This window comes from Triticum dicoccoides, chromosome 5A, assembly GCF_002162155.2.
Source record: "Triticum dicoccoides isolate Atlit2015 ecotype Zavitan chromosome 5A, WEW_v2.0, whole genome shotgun sequence".
Taxonomy (NCBI): Eukaryota; Viridiplantae; Streptophyta; class Magnoliopsida; order Poales; family Poaceae; genus Triticum; species Triticum dicoccoides.
In genome coordinates this window covers 578,957,526-578,968,522 of record NC_041388.1, presented here as the reverse complement: position 1 = coordinate 578,968,522, position 10,997 = coordinate 578,957,526, and positions in this window count along the sequence as shown.

The following is a 10,997-nucleotide window of genomic DNA, read 5'->3' as shown; positions in this document are numbered from 1 at the left end:
TTGAATGATGATCATCACACTTCTATTTATTTACAGCTCAATTACAAGATACTAGAACATAGTATGACTCTATATGAATGCCTCCCGCGGTGTACCGGGATGGTGCAATGAATCAAGAGTGACATGTATGGAAAATAATGCATGGTGGCTTTGCCCCAAATACGATGTCAACTACATGATCATGCAATGGCAATATGACAAAAGTAATGTATGTCATAATAATGATGATGGAAGTTGCATGGCAATATATCCCGGAATGGCTATGGAAATGCCATGATAGGTAGGTATGGTGGCTGTTTTGAGGAAGATATAAGGAGGTTTATGTGTGATAGAGCGTATCGTATCACGGGGTTTGGATGCACCGGCGAAGTTTGCACCAACTCTCAAGGTGAGAAAGGGCAATGCACGGTACCGAAGAGGCTAGCAAAGGTGGAAAGGTAAAAGTGCGTATAATCCATGGACTCAACATTAGTCAAAAGAACTCATATACTTATTGCAAAAATTTAGAAGTCATCAAAAACCAAGTACTATGTGCATGCTCCTAGGGGGATAGATTGGTAGGAAAAGACCATCGCTCGTCCCCGACCGCCACTCATAAGGATGCACAAGCCAGGTACACTCCATGCTTCAAATTTGTTACACAACTTTAACCATACGTGCATGCTACGGGACTTGCTAACTTTAACACAAGTATTTCTCAAATTCACAACTGCTCAACTAGCACGACTATGATATTATCACCTCCATATCTCAAAACAATTATCAAGCATCAAACTTATCTTAGTATTCAACCCACTAAAAAGAAAGTTTCACATATCTTGAATACCAAGTATATTAACATTAAGCAAATTGCCATGCTATTAACGACTCTCAAAATAATCTAAGTGAAGCATGAGAGATCAAGTTTCTTTAAAACAAACCACCACCGTGCTCTAAAAGATCTAAGTGAAGCACTAGAGCAAAAATTATCACGCTCAAAAAGATATAAGTGAAGCACATAGAGTAAACTATCAAGCTCAAAAGATATAAGTGAAGCACATAGAGTATTCTAACAAATTTCAATTCATACATGGCTCTAAAAAGGTGTGTACAGCAAGGATGATTGTGGTAGACTAACAAGCAAAGACACAAATAATACAAGACGCTCCAAGCAAAACACATATCATGTGGTGAATAAAAATATAGCTCCAAGTAAATTACCGATGGAAGTGGACGAAAGAGGGGATGCCTTCCGGGGCATCCCCAAGCTTTGACTTTTTGGTGTCCTTGGATTATCTTGGGGGTGCCATGGGCATCCCCAAGCTTAGGCTCTTGCCACTCCTTGTTCCATAATCCATCAAAAGAATTCACCCAAAACTTGAAAACTTCACAACACAAAACTCAATAGAAATCTCGTGAGCTCCGTTAGAGAAAGAAAACAAAAGACTACTTTAAGGTACTGTAGTGAACTTGTTCTTTATTTGTATTGGTGTTAAACCTACTGTATTCCAACTTCTCTATGGTTTATAAATTATTTTACTAGCCATAGATTCATCAAAATAAGCAAACAACACACGCAAAACAGAATCTGTCAAAAACAGAACAGTCTGTAGTAATCTATTACTAACGCAAACTTCTGGAACCCAAAAAATTCTACCAAAATTAGAAGACCTGGGAAATTTGTTTATTGATCAGCAGCAATTGTAATCACTATTTTATCACGTTCTGGTGATTTTTGACAATTCGGGCACTGAGCGCAAAGATTCTGGAAATTACAGCAAGATCAAATAACTATCTTCCAAGAAGATCTAATAGGTTTAACTTGGCACAAACACTAATTAAAAGATAAAACCACATCTAAACAGAATCTAGATGGATTATTTATTACTAAACAGGAACAAAAGTCAAGGAACAAAAATAAAATTGGGTTGCCTCCCAACAAGTGCTATCGTTTAACGCCCCTAGCTAGGCATGATGATTTCAATGATGCTCACATAAAAGATAAGAATTGTAACATAAAGAGAGCATCATGAAGAATATGACTAGCACATTTAAGTCCAACCCACTTCCTATGCATAGGTATTTTGTGACAAAACAACTTGTGGGGACAAGAATCAACTTGCATAGGAAGGTAAAACAAGCATAACTTCAAAATTTTAAGCACATAGAGAGGAAACTTGATATTATTGCAATTCCTACAAGCATATGTTCCTCCCTCATAATAATTTTCAGTAGCATCATGAATGAATTCAACAATATAACCAGCACCTAAAGCATTCTTTTCATGATCTACAAGCATAGAAAATTTTATTACTCTCCACATAAGCAAATTTCTTCTCATGAATAATAGTGGGAGCAAACTCAACAAAATAACTATCATGTGATTGAAAATTAAGATCAAGATGACAAGTGTCATGGTTATCATTATTATTTAAAGAATATGTGTCATCACAATAATCATCATAGATAGGAGGCATGCTTTCATCATAATAAATTTGCTCATCAAAACTTGGGGGACAAAAAATATCATCTTCATCAAACATAGCTTCCCCAAGCTTGTGGCTTTGCATATCATTAGCATCATGGATATTCAAGGAATTCATACTAACAACATTGCAATCATGCTCATCATTCGCATATTTTATGCCAAGAATTCTATATAATTCTTCTTCTAGTACTTGAGCACAATTTTCCTTTCCATCATACTCACGAAAGATATTAAAAAGATGAAGCGTATGATGCAAACTCAATTCCATTTTTTTGTAGTCTTCTTTTATAAACTAGACTAGTGCTAAAACAAGAAACAAAAAGATTCAATTGCAAGATCTAAAGATATACCTTCACTTACCTAGCCTCCCCGGCAACGGCGCCAGAAAAGAGCTTGATGTCTACTACACAACCTTCTTCTTGTAGACGTTGTTGGGCCTGCAAGTGCACAGGTTTGTAGGACAGTAGCAAATTTCCCTCAAGTGGATGACCTAAGGTTTATCAATCCGCGAGAGGCGTAGGAGGAAGATGGTCTCTCTCAAACAACCCTGCAACCAAATAACAAAAAGTCTCTTGTGTCCCCAACACACCCAATACAACGGTAAATTGTATAGGTGCACTAGTTCGGCGAAGAGATGGTGATACAAGTGCAATATGGATGGTAGATATGGGTTTTTATAATCTGAAAATATAAAAACAGCAAGGTAACTAATGATAAAAGTGAGCGTAAACGGTATTGCAATGATAGGAAACAAGGCCTAGGGTTCATACTTTCACTAGTGTAAGTTCTCTCAACAATAATAACATAGATAGAACATATGACAAGCCCTCAACATGCGACAAAGAGTCACTCCAAAGCCACTAATAGCGGAGAACAAACATAGAGATTATGGTCGGGTACGAAACCACCACAAAGCTATTCTTTCAAATCAATCCGTTGGGCTATTCCTATAAGTGTCACAAACAACCCTGGAGTTTTTACTAGAATAACACCTTAAGATACAAATCAACCAAAACCCTAATGTCACCTAGATACTCCATTGTCACCTCAAGTATCCGTGGGCATGATTATACGATATGCATCACACAATCTCAGATTTATCCAACCAACATAAAAGTACTTCAAATAGTGCCCCAAAGTTTCTACCGGAGAATCAAGAACGTGTGCCAGCCCCTATGCATAGGTTCATGGGCGGAACCCGCAAGTTGGTCACCAAAACATACATCAAGTGGCACGTGATATCCCATTGTCACAACAGATAAGCACGGCAAGACATACATCAAGTGTTCATAAAAGACTCAATCCGATAAGATAACTTCAAAGGGGAAACTCAATTCATCACAAGAGAGTAGAGGGGAGAAGAAACATAAGATCCAACTACAATAGCAAAGCTCGGGATACATCAAGATCGTGCCATAGATGGAACACGAGAGAGAACACGAGAGAGAGAGATCAAACACATAGCTACTGGTACATACCCTCAGCCCCGAGGGTGAACTACTCCCTCCTCGTCATGGATAGCGCCGGGATGATGAAGATGGCCACCGGAGATGGATCCCCCCTCCAGCAGGGTACCGGAAAGGGGTCCCGATTGGTTTTTCGTGGTTCTGGAGGCTTGCGGCGGCGGAACTCCCGATCTATCTTCTGTTCTGGAAGTTTTAGGGTACGACAGTATATATGGGTGAAAGGAGAACGTCGGTGGAGCTACGGGGGCCCCACGAGGCAGGGGGCGCGCCCAGGGGGAGGGCGCGCCTGTTGGAAATATGCCCTAGAGGCAATAATAAAAGCATTATTATTATATTTCCTTGTTCATGATAATTGTCTTTATTCATGCTATAATTGTGTTATCTGGAAATCGTAATACATGTGTGAATAACAGACATCAACATGTCCCTAGTGAGCCTCTAGTTGACTAGCTCGTTGATCAACAGATAGTCATGATTTCCTGACTATGGACACTGGATGTCATTGATAACGAGATCACATCATTAGGAGAATGATGTGATGGACGAGACCCAATCCTAAACATAGCACAAGATCGTATAGTTCGTTTGCTAGAGTTTTGCAATGTCAAAGTATCTTTTCCTTAGACCATGAGATCGTGTAACTCCCGGATACCGTAGGAGTGCTTTGGGTATGCCAAACGTCACAACGTAACTGGGTGACTATAAAGGTAGACTACGGGTATCTCCGAAAGTGTCTATTGGGTGACATGGATCAAGACTGGGATTTGTCACTCCGTATGACGGAGAGGTATCACTGGGCCCACTCGGTAATGCATCATCATAATGAGCTCAGAGTGACCAAGTGTCTGGTCACGGGATCATGCATTACGGTACGAGTAAAGTGACTTGCCGGTAACGAGATTGAACGAGGTATTGGGATACCGACGATCGAATCTCGGGCAAGTAACATATCGATAGACAAAGGGAATAGCGTACGGGGTTGATTGAATCCTCGACATCGTGGTTCATCCGATGAGATCATCGTGGAGCATGTGGGAGCCAGCATGGGTATCCAGATCCCGCTGTTGGTTATTGACCGGAGAGTCGTCTCGGTCATGTCTGCTTGTCTCCCGAACCCGTAGGGTCTACACACTTAAGGTTCGGTTACGCTAGGGTTGTAGGGATATGTATATGCAGTAACCCGAATGTTGTTCGGAGTCCCGGATGAGATCCCGGACGTCACGAGGAGTTCCGGAATGGTCCGGAGGTAAAGATTTATATATGGGAAGTCCTGTTTCGGGCATCGGGACAAGTCTCGGGGTTATCGGTATTGTACCGGGACCACCGGAAGGGTCCCGGGGGTCCACCGGGTGGGTCCACCTGCCCCGGGGGGCCACATGGGCTGTAAGGGGGTGCGCCTTGGCCTAATGGGCCAAGGGCACCAGCCCCACATAGGCCCATGCGCCTAGGGTTTAAGGGGACAAGAGTCCTAGGAGGGTAAGGCACCTCCTAGGTGCCTTGGGGGGGAGGGAAACCTCCCCTTGGCCGCCGGCCATAGGAGATTGGATCTCCTAGGCTGCGCACCACCCCCCCTTGGCACCCCTATATATAGTGGGGGAGAGGAGGGACTTCATACCTGAACGCCTCGGCCTTTGGTTGCCTCCTTCTCCCTCCCCAACACCTCCTCAACCTCCATAGTGCTTAGCGAAGCTCTGCCGGAGTACTGCAGCTCCATCAACACCACGCCGTCGTGCTGCTGCTGGTGCCATCTCCCTCAACCTCTCCTCCCTCCCTTGCTGGATCAAGAAGAGGAGACGTGGCTGTTCCGTACATGTGTTGAACGCGGAGGTGCCGTCCGTTCGGCGCTGGTCATCGGTGATTCGAATCACGTCGTGTTCGACTACATCATCCCCGTTCTTTGAACGCTTCCGCTCGCGATCTACAAGGTACGTAGATGCATCCAATGACTCGTTGCTAGATGAACTCCTAGATGATCTTGGTGAAACGAGTAGGAAAATTTTTGTTTTCTGCAACGTTCCCCAACAGTGGTATCAGAGCTAGGTCTATGCGTAGTTCTTCTTGCGCGAGTAGAACACAATTTGTTGTGGGCGTAGATTTGTCAACTTTCTTGCCGTTACTAGTCCTTTCTTGCTTCAGCGGTATTGTGGGATGAAGCGGTCCGGACCAACCTTACACGTACGCTTACGTGAGACCGGTTCCACCGACTAACATGCACTAGTTGCATAAGGTGGCTGGCGGGTGTCTGTCTCTCCCACTTTAGTTGGAGCGGAATCGATGAACAGGGTCCTTATGAAGGGTAAATAGAAGTTGACAAATCACGTTGTGGCTTTAACGTAGGTAAGAAAACGTTCTTGCTAGAACCCTAATTCAGCCACGTAAAACTTGCAACAACAATTAGAGGACGTCTAACTTGTTTTTGCAGCAAGTGGTTTGTGATATGATATGGCCAAAGTTGTGATGAATGATGAATGATCTATATGTGATGTATGAGATGTTCATGCTATTGTAATAGGAATCACGACTTGCATGTCGATGAGTATGACAATCGGCAGGAGCCATAGGAGTTGTCTTTATTCTTTTAATGACCTGCGTGTCATCGAGAAACGCCATGTAAATTACTTTACTTTATTGCTAAACGCGTTAGCCATAGTAGTAGAAGTAATAGTTGGCGAGCAACTTCATGGAGACACGATGATGGAGATCATGATGATGGAGATCATGGTGTCAAGCCGGTGACAAGATGATCACGGAGCCCCAAGATGGAGATCAAAGGAGCTATGTGAAAATGGCCATATCATGTCACGTTTATTATTTGATTGCATGTGATGTTTATCATGTTTTGCATCTTGTTTACTTAGAACGACGGTAGTAAATAAGATGATCCCTCACAATAAAATTCAAGAAGTGTTCCCCCTAACTGTGCACCGTTGCGACAGTTCGCTGTTTCAAAACACCACGTGATGATCGGGTGTTTTATTCAGACGTTCACATACAACGGGTGTAAGATAGATTTACACATGCAAACACTTAGGTTGACTTGACGAGCCTAGCATGTACAGACATGGCCTCGGAACACAGAAGACCGAAAGGTCGAGCATGAGTCGTATAGAAGATACGATCAACATGAAGATGTTCACCGATGTTGACTAGTCCGTCTCACGTGATGATCGGACACGGTCTAGTTTAACTCGGATCATGTAATACTTAGATGACTAGAGGGATGTCTAATCTAAGTGGGAGTTCACTAATAATTTGATTAGTTGAACTTAATTATCATGAACTTAGTCTAAAAATCTTTGCAATATGTCTTGTAGATCAAATGGCCAACGTAGTCCTCAACTTCAACGCGTTCCTAGAGAAAACTAAGCTGAAAGACGATGGCAGCAACTATACGGACTGGGTCCGGAACCTGAGGATCATCCTCATAGCTGCCAAGAAAGATTATGTCCTACAAGCACCGCTTGGTGACGCACCCGTTCTCCCTGCAGAACAAGATGTTATGAACGCTTGGCAGGCACGTTTTGATGACTACTCCCTCGTTCAGTGCGGCATGCTTTACAGCCTAGAGCCGGGGCTCCAAAAGCGTTTTGAGAGACATGGAGCATATGAGATGTTCGAAGAGCTGAAAATGGTTTTCCAAGCTCATGCCCGGGTCGAGAGATATGAAGTCTCCGACAAATTCTTCAGCTGTAAGATGGAGGAAAACAGTTCTGTCAGTGAGCACATACTCACTATGTCTGGGTTGCATAACCGCTTGACTCAGCTGGGAGTTAATCTCCCGGATGATGCGGTCATTGACAGAATCCTCCAGTCGCTTCCACCAAGCTACAAGAGCTTTGTGATGAACTTCAATATGCAGGGGATGGAAAAGACCATTCCTGAAGTATTTGCTATGCTGAAATCAGCAGAGGTAGAAGTCAGGAAAGAACATCAAGTGTTGATGGTCAATAAAACCACTAAGTTCAAGAAAGGCAAGGGTAAAAAGAACTTCAAAAAGGACGGCAAGGGGGTTGCCGCGCCCGGCAAGCAAGCTACCGGGAAGAAGCCAAAGAATGGACCCAAGCCCGAGACTGAGTGCTTTTATTGCAAGGGAAGCGGTCACTGGAAGCGGAACTGCCCTAAGTACTTAGCGGATAAGAAGGCCGGCAAAACCAAAGGTATATGTGATATACATGTAATTGATGTGTACCTTACTAGTGCCCGTAGTGGCTCCTGGGTATTTGATACCGGTGCAGTTGCTCACATTTGTAACTCAAAGCAGGGGCTGCGGAATAAGCGGAAACTGGCAAAGGACGAGGTGACGATGCGCGTCGGGAATGGTTCCAAGGTCAATGTGATCGCCGTCGGCACGCTACCTCTGCATCTCCCTTCGGGATTAGTTTTAAACCTTAATAATTGTTATTTAGTGCCAGCTTTGAGCATGAACATTGTATCGGGATCTCGTTTAATTCGAGATGGCTACTCTTTTAAATCTGAGAATAATGGTTGTTCCATTTTTATGAGAGATATGTTTTATGATCATGCTCCTATGGTGAATGGTTTATTCTTTATGAATCTCGAACGTGATGCTACACATGTTCATAATGTGAGTACCAAAAGAAGTAAAGTTGATAATGATAGTCCCACATACTTGTGGCACTGCCGCCTTGGTCACATAGGTGTCAAACGCATGAAGAAGCTCCATGCTGATGGACTTTTAGAGTCTCTTGATTATGAATCATTTGACACGTGCGAACCATGCCTTATGGGTAAAATGACCAAGACTCCGTTCTCAGGAACAATGGAGCGAGCAACCGACTTATTGGAGATCATACATACCGATGTGTGCGGTCCAATGAGTGTTGAGGCTCGCGGTGGCTATCGTTATGTTCTCACCCTCACTGATGACTTAAGTAGGTATGGGTATATCTACTTAATGAAACACAAGTCTGAAACCTTTGAAAAGTTCAAGGAATTTCAGAGTGAGGTTGAAAATCAACGTGACAGGAAAATCAAGTTTCTGCGATCAGATCGTGGAGGAGAATACTTGAGTCACGAGTTTGGCACACACTTAAGAAAATGTGGAATAGTTTCACAACTCACGCCGCCTGGAACACCTCAGCGTAATGGTGTGTCCGAACGTCGTAATCGCACTCTGTTAGATATGGTGCGATCTATGATGTCTCTTACCGATTTACCGCTTTCTTTTTGGGGCTATGCTTTAGAGACTGCCGCATTCACTTTAAATAGGGCTCCGTCGAAATCCGTTGAGACGACACCATATGAATTATGGTTTGGGAAGAAACCTAAGCTGTCGTTTCTAAAAGTTTGGGGATGTGATGCTTATGTCAAGAAACTTCAACCTGAAAAGCTCGAACCCAAATCGGAAAAATGCGTCTTCATAGGGTACCCAAAAGAAACTATTGGGTACACCTTCTACCTCAGATCCGAAGGCAAGATCTTTGTTGCCAAGAATGGGTCCTTTCTGGAGAAAGAGTTTCTCTCGAAAGAAGTAAGTGGGAGGAAAGTAGAGCTTGATGAAGTATTGCCTCTTGAACCGGAAAATGGCGCAACTCAAGAAAATGTTCCTGAGGTGCCAGCACCGACTAGAGAGGAAGTTAATGATAATGATCAAGATACTTCGGATCAAGGTCCTACTGAAATTCGAAGGTCCACAAGGACACGTTCCGCACCAGAGTGGTACGGCAACCCTGTCTTGGAAATCATGTTGTTAGACAACGGTGAACCTTCGAACTATGAAGAAGCAATGGCGGGACCGGATTCCGACAAATGGCTGGAAGCCATGAAATCCGAGATAGGATCCATGTATGAAAACAAAGTATGGACTTTGACTGACTTGCCCGTTGAGCGGCGAGCCATAGAAAATAAATGGATCTTTAAGAAGAAGACAGACGCGGATGGTAATGTGACCATCTATAAAGCTCAGCTTGTCGCTAAGGGTTATCGACAAGTTCAAGGGGTTGACTACGATGAGACTTTCTCACCGGTAGCGAAGCTGAAGTCCGTCCGAATCATGTTAGCAATTGCCGCATTCTATGATTACGAAATATGGCAAATGGACGTCAAAACGGCATTCCTTAATGGTTTCCTTAAGGAAGAATTGTATATGATGCAGCCGGAAGGTTTTGTCGATCCTAAGAATGCTGACAAAGTGTGCAAGCTCCAACGCTCGATTTATGGGCTGGTGCAAGCATCTCGGAGTTGGAACATTCGCTTTGATGAGATGATCAAAGCGTTTGGGTTTACACAGACTTATGGAGAAGCCTGCGTTTACAAGAAAGTGAGTGGGAGCTCTGTAGCATTTCTCATATTATATGTAGATGACATACTCTTGATGGGAAATGATATAGAACTCTTGGATAGCATCAAGGCCTACTTGAATAAAAGTTTTTCAATGAAGGACCTTGGAGAAGCTGCTTATATATTAGGCATCAAAATCTATAGAGATAGATCAAGACGCCTCATAGGTCTTTCACAAAGCACATACCTTGATAAGATATTGAAGAAGTTCAATATGGATCAATCCAAGAAAGGGTTCTTGCCTGTGTTACAAGGTGTGAAATTGAGCTCAGCTCAGTGTCCGACCACGGCAGAAGATATAGAAGAGATGAGCGTCATCCCCTATGCCTCAGCCATAGGTTCTATTATGTATGCCATGTTGTGTACCAGACCTGATGTTAACCTTGCCGTCAGTTTGGTAGGAAGGTACCAAAGTAATCCCGGCAAGGAACACTGGACAGCGGTCAAGAATATCCTGAAGTACCTGAAAAGGACTAAGGAAATGTTTCTCGTTTATGGAGGTGACGAAGAGCTCGTCGTAAAGGGTTACGTCGACGCTAGCTTCGACACAGATCTGGATGACTCTAAGTCACAAACCGGATACGTGTATATTTTGAATGGTGGGGCAGTAAGCTGGTGCAGTTGCAAGCAAAGCGTCGTGGCGGGATCTACATGTGAAGCGGAGTACATGGCAGCCTCGGAGGCAGCACATGAAGCAATATGGGTGAAGGAGTTCATCACCGACCTAGGAGTCATATCCAATGCGTCGGGGCCGATCAAGCTCT